The sequence below is a fragment of the Schistocerca cancellata genome, chromosome 2, assembly GCF_023864275.1.
Source record: "Schistocerca cancellata isolate TAMUIC-IGC-003103 chromosome 2, iqSchCanc2.1, whole genome shotgun sequence".
NCBI lineage: Eukaryota > Metazoa > Arthropoda > Insecta > Orthoptera > Acrididae > Schistocerca > Schistocerca cancellata.
In genome coordinates this window covers 478,789,019-478,806,726 of record NC_064627.1, presented here as the reverse complement: position 1 = coordinate 478,806,726, position 17,708 = coordinate 478,789,019, and positions in this window count along the sequence as shown.

Sequence of the window (17,708 nt, the reverse complement as noted above, 5' to 3'; positions counted from 1 at the left end):
GTGTCCCTGTACCTTGCCCATTCCTTTTCCAATGACTGTAATTGACTACATTCAACTAACTGGTACCTTTCTGAGATCGCTGTTATGTACTTGTGCCTGATTTCCTTATCCTGAAGTTTCTCCACTCTTATCCTCCTACATATGGACCTGACCTCCTGCACTTTCGGCCTCACAATCCCAATTTCACTGCAGATTAAATAATGATCAGTGTCATCAAAGAATCCCCTGAATACACGTGTGTCCCTCACAGCCTTCCTGAATTCCTGATCTGTTATTATATAGTCAATGACAGATCTGGTTCCCCTGCCTTCCCAAGTATACCGGTGAATGTTCTTATGTTTAAAAAAGCAGTTTGTGATTACTAAGCCCATACTGGCACAGAAATCCAAGAGTTGTTTCCCGTTCCTGTTGGCCTCCATATCCTCTCCAAATTTACCCATAACCTTTTCATACCCTTCTGTTCGATTTCCAATCCTGGCGTTAAAATCACCCATGAGCAGAACACTGTCCTTGTCCTTTACTCTAACAACTACATCACTGAGTGCCTCATAAAAACTATCCATCTTATCTTGATCTGTCCCTTCACAATGCGAATATACTGACACAATCCTAATTTTCTTGCTAGACACTGTCAAATCTATCCACATCAGTCGTTCGTTTACATACCTTATTGCAACTACGCTGGGTTCCATTTCTTTCTTTCGTTCCTTTCAGTACAAATTTCACTTTTGTGAAGGGAAAAAAGTTCCCACGGAGCAAGACCTGGTGAGTAAGGTGGATGATCCAACACAAGGATTCTATCCTTAGCCAAAAATACGTGACAAAGATCCAGTATGGGCGGGGCATTGTCCGGATACAGAATCCATGATTTGCTTTTCACAACAGAGGTCGCTTTCTTCTTACTCGATTCTTACATCAGCAACAGCACGAATACTCAGCCAACGGACTTCTCGGATTAAATGTCCAATTTTTTCCAATGGTATCGTCCGTTGTTGACGAAGAGCATAGCCCTGGACGTGAATCATCCCACTCCCTTCTCGTCCCTCTTTACACCACTTGAACCATTCAAAGACTTCAGTGGGTGAAAGACGCTCATCATCATACACTTGTCTCAACAAGGAACGGATCTCTGTGGCATACTTTCTAAGTCCGCCAAAATGTTACATTAATCGGCTGCTGTTTCAAAACAGTAAAAACTTCAAAACCCTAATACCTTTTTTCGGCGGGCTGCAGATGTACACAAACAAACGAAAGCCGTTGCCCGACTGAGGGGTCGACAGATAAACGAGTGCCGTAAATGAAGAGGGAAGATGACACGTGATTCGGCAGTGTAACGACAGTCTGATCTTGAGGCCCTCGCTATTTGTCAGTTAGCAACTCAGTCGGGTTATTTTTTTAGCCAAACCTCCTACAGTAGCGTGTGCGATATTTATGGATGACAAAAATGGTTCAAATGGCTCTGAGCAATATGCGACTTAACTTCTGAGGTCATCAGTCGCCTAGAACTTAGAACTAATTAAACCTAACTAACCTAAGGATATCACACACATCCATGCCCGAGGCAGGATTCGAACCTGCGACCGTAGCGGTGGCTCGGCTCCAGACTGTAGCGCCCAGAACCGCACGGCCATTCTGGCCGGCTTATGGATGACGTCGAAGTAAAAATAATTAAGTTGATTTACTTGTCCTATCTGTCACACTTCCCTATCTCCAGATAAAGGGACCCTTACCTGCAGATCTTCTGTTTGCTGACGGAGGCAGCTCGGCAGTTCTACCCTACAGCAAGTATTTCCGTCCGAAAAGTTGGATAACAAGGGAGAGTGGGAGTGCCATAAACTCAGGGGAAAACAGCTATTAATCACTGGAATATGAATATACTGAACTTTGTAACAAGTTTAAATGCGAAGAGGCCTTACTGCAGCATAGGACGACGTCAGTCCGCAATTCTGTGTTTCGTCTATTAGCCGGTCCTCCGGAAGAAATAAAAGTAACACGACAAAAAGAAGTACATCCAGAAGAAGTACAGAAATAACAGTAGATGCAGCCCCCATTAATTTCTAATTCGTGATGCATGAAAAGCAACAATAAGAAACACACGGGAGACATTATGACTTACCATGAGAGACGAGAGAGTCAGATAATCGAGCGCAGCAGCTCTCTACGTGTGTGTGTGTGAGAGAGAGAGAGAGAGAGAGAGAGAGAGAGTTCGTGTGTGTTTTTTCTTTTTTTGTATTAGATCAAACACAGTGGAGAACCTAGGAAAAAGAAAATTCCTGACACCAAAATTTCAGTGATGGGGCTGGGAGGGGGTAGTGGGGAGCGCAGCTCTTTTTGCCTCAGAACTGGCCGAAGACTCTCTGGTGTTCAAATTGGCCATTGTGCGGTGGCACCAGAAGAATGATTCCCGCAAAAGAACCGCCTATTTTATCGCTGATGTTTCTGTATTGTGAATCTGAATACAATGACTCGGTCTTTTACCGATTTACGCCATCTTGTGACTTTTTTTCAAATTAATTACTCGTATGATATTGAAATTCATTTGCCGCCACCATCCGATTGCTCTGGTGTCTAGTCAACAAACCGGTGGGTCCATAAGGTCGAAGAAAATTTATATTATTACTGATATTTTCCTATTAAGTTTTCCAATTTGTTCAATATTCACTTAAATAGCCCGTGATTGCTGTCACTGGATTCGTAGTTGCGCTTCATTACGCATCTGTGATTGAAACCATTATTAGTCAATTAATTCAATACTCTCCCTTTGTAAGGACAGGAACATGCATCCACTGAGGTCTCTGCGAACAAGTTTACAATATCACTTGACACAAAACTAAACAAAGTTTTTCTTTGGTATTCTGATAGTAAGTAAACTGTTGTTATCAGCGAGCTAAAGCGGTGATAAGTACCTGCTCATTTACCGCTTATGTGCTTCCCTCGCATCAATTGTGTCATGTTATCTTACAGTATCCTAAGTGGTACAAATCTTTCACTTTTAAATGAGAATACAGTCAATTTATTCATGTTTTTGTTTATTATTTATATTATCTGTGGAATTCCAACAGTACCAACTTTGTTATGTCTTTATTTTTCTGAATTGCGTTGACTTTTGGTTAATGGTGACTTTTTTCCGAAGACTTTTTTTCGAACGCATTCGTTAATTTTCAAAGCATCAGGTCAGTAATTCCCAAATGATTAATGAAACAATTCCGCTAACAGATGACTCCGTGTACAGTAGACACGTGTAATAAGGGAACATACACTTCAAACGTGTAGATTTTGGCTCAAAATGTATTAATGTGGTTTCATTAATCATCTGAGAATCACTCAGTCAATAGTTCGAAAGCGAACGAATACATTCTAAAGTCAACTGGGACATAAAAATGAAAAACTATTATTATTAATTGCTTATGGACCCTGATCAGTCATGCAGTGATTTTCGATTCTTTTTTTTTTATCTTGCACATGGCTCTCTTTCTCTCCTCGTGCGCTATTTTTCTTTCTTCGGTCCATTTGATTCCAGTTTCCTCTCTGGCTGCACTACCCAACATTTTACCTCTTAAATGAACAGGTTCCTGTGTACTTTCTCCACTGGTTCTATGTGGACTTTCTCGCGGTCCTTTTCAACTTGCTCGATCCATGGTTAGTTCTTCTATTTTTTCGATGTGTGTCATAGTGTTGTAAGTCTCTTTGTTGGGAGTTTTTGAAAATATTCATAAAATTTCTATTTCTCCTCTTGTGTTCCTAGTTTGACAATTTCTCTTTTGCTTTACACGATTTCAAACTATATCTGTCCTCTGTCTTTTTTGCCTGTGTCAACTATTTTCACCATAATCCTTCTTTCGGGGTGTTTTCCGTATCACATTTTCTCTTGATAATTAACACTCCACTCACTTACAGAGCTTCAGGTTTCATCACCATATTGTTATGTCTAACCTGGGTATGTGTGGACTTGCACTCTTTATGGTAGGGGTCATGACTCTACTGTAACTCTGTGTTCTTGTAATCAAACTTACCGTGCTTCCTTTTCTAGCTGCGTTGATGTTCTGACCGAGATACTTGAACTGTCTGACATTTTTTTATTTGTCTATACTTCATATTTAATTTTTGAATGTTAAATTGAATGCAGATGAACTCAGTTTTTCAAAAGAGATTTGTAGGTCAGCTTTTTCAACGCATTCTTTGAGGTCTTCTCCCTCTTCAATTGCTTTCATTTAACTTTCTACTAGCATCGCTGAAACGTATGATAAAGTAAGCAAGAGATAAAGGACATTTCATCCAACTTGAGTACGCTTTCAGTGAGTTTGGTGTATTAGTTCTTTATCCGATTCCCTAACAAATTTTATTTGTTTTATTTCAAATTTCGTCAGGCAGTGATCGATACAGACACTAAATTAAATTGAAGTTACATCATATATAGAACATGAACGTAATGAAATTCTTAAAATCGGTACCTGTACACTTCATCATCATGAATATAAAGATATATTGTCATTCAAAGTTAAGTTTTTCAATGAACTTGTCCACTTAAAGAACTAAGCAGGTAATACATACAAAAATATCATTAAACGTCATTTTTAAAAAGTTTAATGAACTTATAAATACAGGGTTATTCAGAACTACCTCTGACGTTTCACAAAACGACTGCTTGAAAACTACCAGACACACGGGAAAATCACACATGTCAGTGATCAGAGCTTCCCTCCAATTTTCGATTCGCAGTACGCTCCAATGTGTAGTTGCGCTAGGCAGAGGTGTCCCGGAAAACGTAAATAAAATATTGGCTCCGTATTGTGGCATCCAATTAGTTCGCGCTTGTAGACACACAGCCCAATGAACAGGTTTCCAAAGTGTGCAGCTGAGGCGCCTTCCCGGTCAATTCACACCAGCAACTCAGTGAACTGCACTTCCGTATTGACATATGCCATGTAACAGACCGTGCCGTCATTGAGCACCTCTTATGTCAGGGGCTACTCACTTGCACACTGACGGAAAAACAATTGTAAAACCAAAGTTGTGCGACACTGTAACCTTCCCACAAAATTTACAAGACAATATTATATAGAAATGGGAGCCAAGTGAAACCTTCCCACAAGATGTTGAAAGACTATAATTTGAATGTTAACAAGAATACAACCTAACGTAATCTCCCAGCAGATAAATTTACTGACAATGACAATTAAACAGAAATTCGGAATCTGACTTTGGTGTAAGCTCCCACAAAAATAATGAAAAATAATTCAGTGCCAATGAAATCTCAGTGATAATGAAAATTCAATTAAACCGAAATATCGGTCTTTGGCCCTGTGCAAATCAGAATTAAATTCTTACCTCATTGTGTCTGCTAGTCAAATTTCTGCTCTTATTCTTGCGCACAGCTTGGAGGAACTGCATTGCAAATAATAATATTCCTTTTTTTTTTAATTTAACTGAAATTTGTTTAAGGGAAGTGGAACGAAATTTAGCTCAATAAAATTGCTTTTGAAATCATGATTATTATTGGGGCACTTGTAGGAAATTAATTACAATAAATGAACTTTAATTTATCTGATGATTACCTTAATTAACAATATACCTCATTCAGCATCTTGACCAGTGTTGCCGACAGACTGCATCACACAACCGCACTGGGCTGCTGCTACTGACCGACTGCTCTGCATGACGGCTACTACAGAACTGCTCTCAACGACTACTAACAGAGTACTGCACTACATGACGACTACAACCGAACTGCTTGCAACACTCGCGCGGTCAAGCGCAGACTAACCACGAAAATAGGCTCTCTGGTCAAAGATTTTAACGTGCCTCACCATCGCTGCTATGTTACATACGTGTTTCAACACAAACGAAAGTTGGATGATGTGTTTCTACATCTGGAAGATGATGTCTATTAAAATTTCGCGACAGTGGCACGAGATTGGTGCTAGTAGCGCCACTATGAGGAAGCAAACCACGTTTGCTTTAAATACACTCTATAACGGACGTGAGCGTTTTGAGATTGCGCGTGATGAGTTGACGTTAATCAAGAATGCCTTCAAGGTGACAAAGACAGCATTATCGACACCTCACTAAGTTTTAACGAGGTCGTGTAATAGTGCTACGAGAAGCTGGATGTTTCTTCTGGGACACTGCAGAAAGACTTGGCAGCAATGTAGCCAACGTACATGGTCACGAGATTGTACGGTCGTAAGAAGACCGGTTTCCGAACGAAAACGTCGCATTACCGAGAGGGAAGACCATCGTGTTCGGCGTATGGCTCTGGGGCATCGCACTGCATCTGCAGCAGCAATTTGAGCAGCAGTCGGCACCACAACCGTTACAAATCGGTTACTTCAGAGATATCTCTAATCAAGAGAAGACGCCTTGTAACATATATTCCGCTGACCCCAAGGCACCGCCGTTTGCGACTTCAGTGGTGTCAAGTGGGAGTTCATTGCAGGGCAGGGTAGACAAAAGTGTTTTATGATGAAAATTGGTTCTGCCTCGGTGCCAATGATGCCCATGTGTTGGTTAGAAGAAGGCCAGTTGAGGGCCTGCAACCAGTCTGTCTGCATGCAGGACTCGGTGCACCTATACCTGGAGCTATGGTCCAAGGTGCGATTTCGTACGATAGCAGGAGCACCCTCGTGGTTATCCAACGCACCCTGGCTACAAATTTGTACGTCAATCCGGTGATTCGATCTGTAAGCTGCCATTAATGAACAGCATTCCAGGGGGTGTTTTCCAACAGGATAACGCTCGCCCACAAACCGCTGTTGTAACCCAGCACGCTCCTCAGAGCGTGAACATGTTATCTTAGCCTGCTCGATCACCAGATCTGTCTGCAATTGCCCACATATGGGACATCATCGAACGACAATTCCAGCGTCATTCACAAACAGCATTAAACGTCCTCATCTGGAAACTGAAGGACATTTAGGGAGCAGAAAGATAGAGCCTCATCCTGCTGGAATTGGACGTCAGGTTTCAGGCATTCCAATTTTGCCACGGCATTGCAACATGTCCCGGCAAACATCATTGTTGGCGATAGACTAGTTGATAACAAAGGGATCAATGATACAATTGTGCATTCATCCGCATCAGACATTCGCCTTAGGGCCGTCTGTTTCTCTGGCAACCGTACACACTGATTTTGTTGGACTCTTCGCTAAAGCTTGAAGTACCTTGTCCACACTGGCGTCTGGAACAAGTGGTCTCCTGTTTATGGAAAACACTATCTGTTTCCACAAACGATGTATGCCAGGCCCCATAGTTGGTCGACTCGATGGTTCCCTTCCGTACAGTGTCAGAAAGTTTCGTTGCGCTTTGATATCAGACTTCGTCACGAAGAACACTGAGCTTTCTCCTGTTGTGTACAATGTTTTTGTCAGTAAGCGGCAGCTGGAAATCAAAAATAAAATACTGTGCGAGTTACTTGTCACGTTCTTGAAGCCAGATGTTACTATCAGTTTTAACACTATTAAAGTTCTAAAGATAATTTATGAACACTCGAAAGTAATCAAGTCCAGGACCTACAGTGTATCCAACGATACCAAATGATATCGATATCTTCGTTCAGAAAGGGATAAGTTCATATGAGACCTGTGTTAATAAAAACCATTTTTTCACGCTTAAATATTTATATTGCAGGTATTTAAGACAATGATGATGTTTTAATATAAAATTTTGTCAACTGAGTATCAGTAATTTTGTAAATATGTACCAGCGATTCTTTCTGACGGTGGTGTAAACTCTTTGCCTTGCGTAGTATCTTTGTCATTCTTCAGTGAGAACAAAGTTGGAGGGAAGATGGGGTACATGGAAGTCGAGTCGTTTTGTGAGGCTGCACAACGTGCCATAATAGTGTGTGAAAAGATGGGAATAAAAGCGTTTAAAAGTCCAGATACTCTACTTCATTTAGGAATTTGAGAATTCAGCGATTTTTACAAACCTTTGATTAGTTATTTTTGTACATACTAGAATAAACTATCCACGATTTCACGTCAGTAAGGAAGACAGCAAAGCCAAAATCAAGACAATCAACTAACAATAAGTAGAACCTTACATTTTTTTGTGGATATGCCTTTCGATGCAGCTCACTTAAAAACGATGACTAATGTTCAATATGAGGACGAATCATTGGATATGCAGCACTGAGGAGGCACATGATAACAACCAGTAATGAAAGTTTCCAAATTACCATAAATGTAAGGACGCTGAACATCTTTGATTCCAAGTTAAGCTTTTCACTAAACTGACCTAAACTGAGCTCAGTAAAAAATTGTCGTTATAGATCTCTTTTAGAAAGTCTAATAATGTTTGGGAAACATATTTCTTCTGCACAGTGATACGTTTCCCATAAACAGTTGCAAATGCCTAGCTTTGAGGGAGATCGAGAAAGAAGCTGTGTTATCTGTGACGGAAAACGAAATCATCATCATCATCATCATCATCATCATCATTTAAGACTGATTATGCCTTTCAGCGTTCAGTCTGGAGCATAGTCCCCCTTATAAAATTCCTCCAAGATCCCCTTTTCAGTACTAACATTGGTATCTCTTCTGATGTTAAGCCTATTATTTCAAAATCATTCTTAACCGAATCCAGGTACCTTCTCCTTGGTCTACCCCGACTCCTCCTACCCTCTACTGCTGAACCCATGAGTCTCTGGGTAACCTTGCTTCTCCCATGCATGTAACATGGCCCCACCATCTAAGCCTGTTCGCCCTGACTGCTACATCTATAGAGTTCATTCCCAGTTTTTCTTTGATTTCCTCATTGTGGACACCCTCCTGCCATTGTTCCCATCTACTAATACCTGCAATCATCCTAGCTACTTTCATATCCGTAACCTCAACCTTATTGATAAGGTAACCCGAATCCACCCAGCTTTCGTTCCCATACAACGAAATAAAAAGCCTTAAATAAATAAAGAAGTCTTCAGCATAAAATAACACTGTTACGTGGATGCGGCTTACTTCTTCTAGTCTGAACTAAATAAAATAATCATTTCATTAATAGTCGATTATTATGAAAACAAAACAAATTCGACGCATACGTGTTTGTAATTAATGCATAATCTGCCGTTTGCCTCGGGCATGTATATAATAGCCTTGCCAAATATTCGGATACATTAAATAACACAAGAGAAGTGACTAACTAGAGAAGCCTTCTTCGTCTTCAGGTGGCAACTGACAGTCGCAACTGCAGATAAAATGACATGTAAAAACTAACAGTATTAGAGAAGCAGAAGTTAAATTACGCTTCATGAAACGGATCTTAAATGTTGATTTTCTACAAAAAATAATTATATTTTAAACATAACGTTTATTTGTAGCTAATGTCATCTAGAAGTGACTTCTGTGGCGTTTAACCCGTGAATGGGCTGTTGGCCTGACTGCGGTAGATTACAGCCGCGGCAAGAGGCGGGCGAGGGGCGAGCCCGCGGCTCCGACCCTCTCTTACCCGCTGGAAAGGCCCCCGGCACTTATTTGATAGCAGGCCTAGTTTAGCTGGGCCGTCCTGGAGGAACTGAGACGAGGAAGATCCGGAGATGGAGTCTGGGGCCTCCAAAGTTGGTCTATGTTCTTTCCGCTAGACCACCATGGCCATTCTGTTACCTAGTTCTGCCGCGTATGCATAAATGAAAGCAAGTGTAACAGAGGAGAAAAGGAAATTGTATCGGTTTGCTTAAAAAGAAGCTAGGATTCAGTACCTTAAGATTATTGATTTATAATATTTCCAGTAGTATCATAGTATCATCTTCCTCGCTTTCTTAGCTCTGCGATGTACCGGGTGATCAAAAAGTCAGTATAAATTTGAAAACTGAATAAATCACGGAATAGTGTAGATAAAGAGGTACAAATTGACACACATGCTTGGAATGACATGGGGTTTTAGTAGAACCAAAAAAAAATACAAAAGTTCATAAAATGTCATACAGATGGCGCTTCATCTGATCAGAATAGCAATAATTAGCATAACAAAGTAAGACAAAGCAAAGATAATGTTCTTTACAAGAAATGCTCAATATGTTCACCATCAATCCTCAACAATAACTGTAGTCGAGGAATAATGTTGTGAACAGCACTGTAAAGCATGTCCGGAGTTGTGGTGAGGCATTGGCGTCGGATGTTGTCTTTCAGCATCCCTAGAGATGTCGGTCGATCACGATACATTGCGACTTCAGGTAACCCCAAAGCCTATAATCGCACGGACTGAGGTCTGGGGACGTGGGAGGCCAAGCATGATGAAAGTGGCGGCTGAGCACCCGATCATCACCAAACGACGCGCGCAAGAGATATGTCGGACATTTTGTGAATTTTTTTTGTTCTAATAAAACCCCATGTCATTCCAAGCATGTGTGTCAATTTTTACCTCTCTATCTACATTATTTCGTGGTTTATTAAGTTTTCAAATTTATACTGACTTTTTGATCACCCGGTATGTTGTATGGTTGGCCTACACCAAATAAATGGCTTTTCATTAGACGATCACAGAAACTTTAAATCTATTATAGTATTCTCCTTCTTCTCCCGTATTCAGACAACACAATTTAAACGAATAATTGCTATTTGCAAGTAAACAGGCACTGAGCACTAAGGGACAAAAAAAATGGCTCTGAGCACTATGGGACTCAACTGCTGTGGTCATAAGTCCCCTAGAACTTAGAACTACTTAAACCTAACTAACCTAAGGACAGCACACAACACCCAGCCATCACGAGGCAGAGAAAATCCCTGACCCCGCCGGGAATCGAACCCGGGAACCCGGGCGTGGGAAGCGAGAACGCTACCGCACGACCACGAGATGCGGGCACACTAAGGGACAGCGGAGGTCATTAGTCCCCTAGAACTTAGAACTACTTAAACCTAACTAACCTAAGGACATCACACACATCCATGCCCGAGGCAGGATTCGAACTTGCGACCGTAGCGGTTGCGCGGTTCCAGACTGAAGCGCCTAGAACCGCTCGGCCACTCCGGCCGGCTGCAAGTAAACAAAAGGGGATGGCGGGGGGAAGGAATAAAAACGCGGTATTTTACATAAACCCACAGATTAAAGTCACAAGGTGTGAAGTCTGGAGGCCTGGGTGGCCACCGATCATGAAGTTCATCTTCTGCTCTTCCTCTCTCAATCCAACGTCCCAGACCTCACACTTTGTGACTTTCATCTGTGGGGTTACGTAAAAAATCGTGTTTTTATCCCCCTCCTCCCCCCCCTCCCCCGCCTATGCCTGACACTCTTGAAAGACTGCGACATCGCATTGTTGAAGATGTGAATCTGATAACGAGAGGGCAGCTGCTTCGTGAGTGGATGGGAAATAAGCCACCGTTTTGATCTTTGTCGTATAACGCATGGTGTTCACATTGAATGCATAAATATTTGAACTTTTCTCCATCCAGGAATATTGGAATTGTGTTCCTATCTTTTTTTAGCTTGGAAACAACAAATGTTTGAGTTCTTCATTTTGAATAGCACTGTACAATGTATTATCGTACATAAAGAACAAAATAGAGTGAATCACTTATCACTAGAACGTGCTGTGCCAGACTGACTTTTAAAATCAGGCAAAAAGTGAGAAGAGACTGAAAACACAAGCACAGAAACGAGGGTAGATGCTCGATCTTCTCAGCAATCAGTGAATGTACATACAGGATCTAATAAGGACCCTGAAAATTCTAGCAATTGGCGAGAATCTACGTAATATTATTTGCAGCATAAATGTTTAAAAGATTCGCGGCCTTTATGCCAATGATAGCAACTGGAAGTTCGAAAAGGGTAGCTAATAAATTAATGCCACAATACTAATTATGAAACTTCCTGGCAGATTAAAACTGTGTGCCCGACCGAGACTCGAACTCGGGACCTGCCAGGAAGTTTCGTATCAACGCACACTCCGCTGCAGAGTGAAAATCTCATTCTGGAATACTAATTATCTCAAACACTGTGACTGGTTACGGTGCATACAACATTCTTTAGTATAGCCATGGAAACTAACCTACCAATATGGCTAGCGATAATAATATTATACAAGGCTTATTAGGTGAGGGTCATCCGGGGTGGCCGAGTGGTTCTAGGCGCTTCAGTCTGGAACAGCGCGACCGCTACGGTCGCAGGTTCGAATCCTGCCTCGGGCATGGATGTGTGTGATGTTCTTAAATTAGTTAGGATTAACAAGTTCTTAGTTTTGGAGAACTAATGACCTCAGAAGTTAAGTCTCACAGTGCTCAGAACCATTTGAACCATATTAGGTGAGGACCCAGCAGTGGAAGTGCTACAATACCAGTAACTATTTATGAAATGGTATCACTCTCACTTCTCCCCAGCTGGCCGGTGTGGCCGAGGGGTTCTACGCGCTTCAGTCTGGAACCGCGCGACCGCTACGGTCGAGGGTTCGAATCCTGCCTCAGGCATGGCTGTGTGTGATGTCCTTGGGTTAGTTAGGTTTAAGTGGTTCTAAGTTCTAGGGGACTGATGACCTCAGATGTTAAGTCCCATAGTCCTCTGAGCCATTTGAACCAACTTCTCCCCACCAGTATGAAAGTAGAGCCGTCCTCACAGTGGACGTGTTTCTTATCCGGCAGCATGCCAGACATGCTGGTGCATCGCATGGAATGTGCTCCTCTTCATGATCTGCGACCACAGCGCTCTCCAGCGGCAATTGTCGGCTGTATATAGGTCGCAAATCGCACAGTTTGCTTACAAAAATGGACGGGAGTAAATTCCGTGTGGCAGCTCTATAAAAACGTACATTTCCACCCTTGCCTATATTTTAGTCTTGTTGTTCTGTCTCTGATATACACAAATAAAAAGTTGAATATCCATGAATATATTATCAGGCAATAAGGAAAGTTCACGTTCAGTCAGTAAGGAAATCAACTTATAAAATTTCCAATACAAATAGTGCGAAATAAATTTTACGTTATTCTTCAACATAACATAAAAATTATTTCGTCATTCTCACATTTTAGTAAAACCCTTCTTGCTCATAAAACAAAAAAAATCTCTAGGAGATAAAGCGCAAAAAATTATTTTTTTCAGCAATATTATTGTTACATTTTCTGTACCTCGTGTGTGTGTGTGTGTGTGTGTGTGTGTGTGTGAGAGAGAGAGAGAGAGAGAGAGAGAGAGAGACATTGTGCACAATATCATAAACAGTATTTATAAAGGAATTACTTATCCCAAAATGTAGAATGTTTTTGCATTAATAAATAAATACTGAATTGCCATTAACAGGGTGGGACGTAGAAACCAGTTTTGCATGACGAAGGTCCATGTTCTCTGGCATCTTCACAAAATCGGACAAACTCTTGTGTACAGAAAGTGCTATTATTTATGATAAAAAATATATCCAGTATTGCAGATCATACTTTTATTAAATTAATATGGAAGTCACAGAATCTTTCAGAAAACATATAAGATAAAAAAATATGGTAGCCAGAAATGAATCTTATACGTTTCCCTTCACAGTTCACGATTCTATCGATTACACTGTGGTTATTAAATGGCAGCAGTGTCTAATTTTTGTGTCATAAAATTTACGCAAATGTCTAAAGCCTGCAGCCACAGATGTCATTGTTTGATATTTAACTAAAAAAACTGTACCAAAAACGATACGTTTTTGAGAGATCTCAGTGTGCCAGTGCTTTGAAACAGCTTGTAGTCGTAGCACGTGCGTTATTACATAGAAAACACCAAATACGGAGCTCAACTCCATGTGGCTTAATCCAATAAGATATCTCCGAAGATCTGCTTGTGACGTAAAACCAATGTTGCTTCTCATTAGCCACGTCTCCCTCCTCGAGAGAAAAATCTGACTTGGCAGATTCTTCCATTCACGCTTCGCAGCTCTTTGTTCACGAAGATTCTCATGCCTCCTGAGAGGACGCCTTTGAGTCGGCTCTTTTTGACGTGTTTGTCTTCTGGGCAGGCGCGAGATGCAACCGGCAACGCGCGACCCACCATCCGACGTCCACCCGCGGGACGCGCGGCAGGTAAACACGCAGCGAGCTGATAGGACGGCGCGGCCCTAGAATACGAACAATACTTCATTAGGGCGGCCGACGTCACGCCGCAGCTGTGAAATCGACTGCTATTTCGAGCGCAGCGCAGCGCGCTCCTGAAGCGGGGCAGGGCCGGGCGTGCCTGCCATTACACGGGGCCGTACTCTGCTCTTACCTGTTTTTCGTCCTTGTCGGACACGTCTCGAGCGAGGCAGTTCTCAGGTGTTCCACTTCAAGCACAAGGTCGAGCGCTCCGAATTGCCACTTAAGTCGTCATCTGCATAAGTGTGCGTTTGCCTTTTTATTTGTTAGCGAAAGGAAAAGGAACAACGAGAACTTAACGGTCAGTTTATGTGTGATCTGATATTTGCGATGTTTGCATCGTTGAACTATGTTATCCAATCAACTTCGTTTTTGAGCTAGAGGGGAGTAACGCGTGTGTTACATGTCTCGATTGATTCAAAAGGAAAGAGAAAGGAAGAACTGGGTTTTAACGTTCCGTTGACGAAGTGATCATTAGAAGGAAAGGTAGAAGGAAGGAGTAGTGGATTTAACCTCCCGTCGACATTGAGGTATTACAGACGGGGTACAGGCTCATATTGTGTCAAGGTAGTCGAAGGAAATCGGCCGTGTGCTTTCAAAGGAACCACCCCAGCATTTGCTTAGAGAGATTTAGGGAAATTACTGAGATTCTAAATCTGGATGGCCGGACGCGAGTTTCAACCGTTTTCCTCCCGAATGCGGTGGTCATTAGAAATGGTGGACAAGTTCTGGTTGCTGAAGGACAGAGAAGATATTTTGACGCTCGCTAAAACAATGTACGATATACCGTACACTTCTCATTTACATTTAACAGCATATTGTCTTGCGTAGTACTGATCCTTTTCTGATGCGTATTTACTTGCGATCGTTGTGAGAGCTATCACTTTGTTTAATGTTTTGTCCCAGTTTCTCGTGCCAAATAACTAACTGTCAAATAACTAACTGGTGCTGTAGGCCACACACTTGCACATCATAACCTGATGAAATCGTTGAAAAAGTGAAAGAAATGATTATGAGCGAACGCCGAGTCACGACCTGAAAAGTCTCTGATGATTTTGGCATATCAGCTCGCTCATGACATGACACGTTTTTCGTATATTTTGGGCTTGAAAAATATGACAAACAAATTTGTTGAATTTTGAACAAAAACAGCGATGAACCAAAGTCGCTAGATGGGATCACCAACAATGCAGCACCACTGAAACGTGTCACACCAGGTGACCAAACACGTGATTTCTGATATGACGTGGGATCTGAGGCTCAGTCGTCCCAGATGAAGTATTCTGGATCATCAAGACTGAAAAAATGTGCAGTCGCTAGATGGAATCACCAACAATGCAGCACCACTGAAACGTGTCACAACAGGTGACCAAACACGTGATTTCTGATATGACATGCGAACTGAGACTCAGTCGTCCCAGATGAAGCATTCTGGATCATCAAGACTGAAAAAATGTGGAGTTTACGATCACTGTGCTCTTCGGTTTTGAAGTGACGGTGCACCACTCTTTTTTGCTACAAAATCAAACGATCTGTGAGGAGTGCTACTTATAAATTCAAAGCTGTTTGCTTGAAGCAATTCGAAAAGGAACCGCCCACATTTCTGGAGAAACAAACAATCGCTTTTGGGCCACGACAACGCAACTGTTCACAATTCGTCGCCGGTTCGTGGATTTTTGGTCAAAAAAATACTTTAATCATTCCCTAGCCTCCATATTCACCAGAAATGTCCCCGTGAACATTTTTTCTGTTCCCAAAAATAGAGAAAACGTTAAATGGCCGCCTTGTTACCAGATAGATGAGATCAAAAACATGTCGCTGAGACAGCTAAAAACTATACCAACGAACGAGTTCCAAAAGTGTTTCGGGGACTGAGAGAAGCCTTGCCGTAACTGTGTATTATCTGACGGAACTATTTTTCAGGGGATAACATTGATGTAGACGAATAAATAAAATTCCATCCGAAAACAAGAATTGTCATTATTTTTTAATATACCTAGCGAATAAAAGTATAAAAGATTCTACAACAAAAATAATTGACGGGGACCATTAGTCCTACGGAAAACCGCCCCCTGCATTTTCGTCTGCTACGGAGCCACTTAAAGTGGAACTGTAGGTAAGACAGATGCCAGAGAGATTCATTACGAGACTCTTCAGTGCAATCTATCCACGAAAATCATCGTCCGACAGAATCTTGAATGCTGCTCTTCTCTCTGGGACCCTTACCAGATATGGTTGACAGAGCAAAGAGGAAAGATCCAAAGAACAGCTACGCGTTCCGCCGCAGATTCGTTTAGTAATCGCGAAAGCATCATGGAAGGGTTCATTCAAAGCCAGTGGAAGACACTACGAGAGAGACGATGAGACATACTGACAGCTAAATTTCCGAGAATGTATGTTCGAAGAAGATTCAGCCAACATACTGCTTCCTCCTACGTACATCTAGCGAAAAGAGCATGAAGGAAGCATTAAAGAGGTAAGAGTTCACACGGAGATTTGTCAACAATCTACTCGTACGCCATTCGCGACTAGAACAGTAACTGGAAAATGACGGTGCTACACTAAGAACTCCCCACCACACACCTTAATGTGGCTTACCGAGTATAGATTTAAATGTACCTGTGGAATGTGATCACTGCTTCAGTACGATTCGAGTACCGTGCGCCACATAAACTCAACACACAGTCAGACACAGAACATTCAAGACCGTTCCAGGCTCACTAAACGGTCTGTTACTGGAATCCCACACGTGTTGTCTTTCTGTTTTGTGCCACTACGATATGAATATCGAGTATCCATTTTCAAAGGCAAAATCTCTGAGATCTGATGTGACACCTCCAATTCAGAATTATGCCTACGTATTTTACTATCCACTTTCTCAGTTACTAACAACGCAGGTTTTGCGACATACATTGAACTAACTGTGTTACTCAGTTGAGTATGATTTTTTTCTCTCGGTAGTCGTCGTACATACAAATGCGATGTGTAGTGTTGGCATCAGCAATTAGCAACAAATCGTTCCGACGAAAATACGACTTTCGTTTGTTTCTCCTTTCATGATGTGGGTAACCAGATAAAGTATGCCACTAGCGGTGACAATTTCATTCTTCCTGAGATATGTAGGAGAAAAAACGAATATTTCCAACAGCGCCTTTTATTTCCGACCAGAGAGCTCTGTGCTTCAGAGACAAATCTTCGCGTCGAAGGAAGGTCGTACACAAGCGCGCCGACAATTCTCTAGGGCTCGCAGGGCCATAACTCATCTGCCGCGTGACCAGCTCAGGACTACTATCTCTGTCTTCTCTACTTTGTTACGCACACGAGAATGGAAAGAGTGCTTGCACCCGATGCCTTCGCTCATGTCAGTGAAAAGACAATAGCAACACATTCTTTTCCGTTTTTATTTTTCATTCTCTTCCCCGAAGCTTACAGCGCGCTGTTTCAAATCCAGTTGAACGTAGTGCTGGATTCTTTTCAGCCAGATACCAGCAAGCTGGAAAAGGGACAGAGTGGATTTTAATTGGAAATACTTGGGAGAGGATTATCAGCTTCACAACTATGGGAAAACTTGCGTAAAGCTTGGTCGGAGCTGTATGATTTGACCTTTTATGTACACAGTGATTTTTTTCCACCCTGTAAAACTCCAGGAACTGATCGACGAGAGGATGCGGAATAGAAAAGATC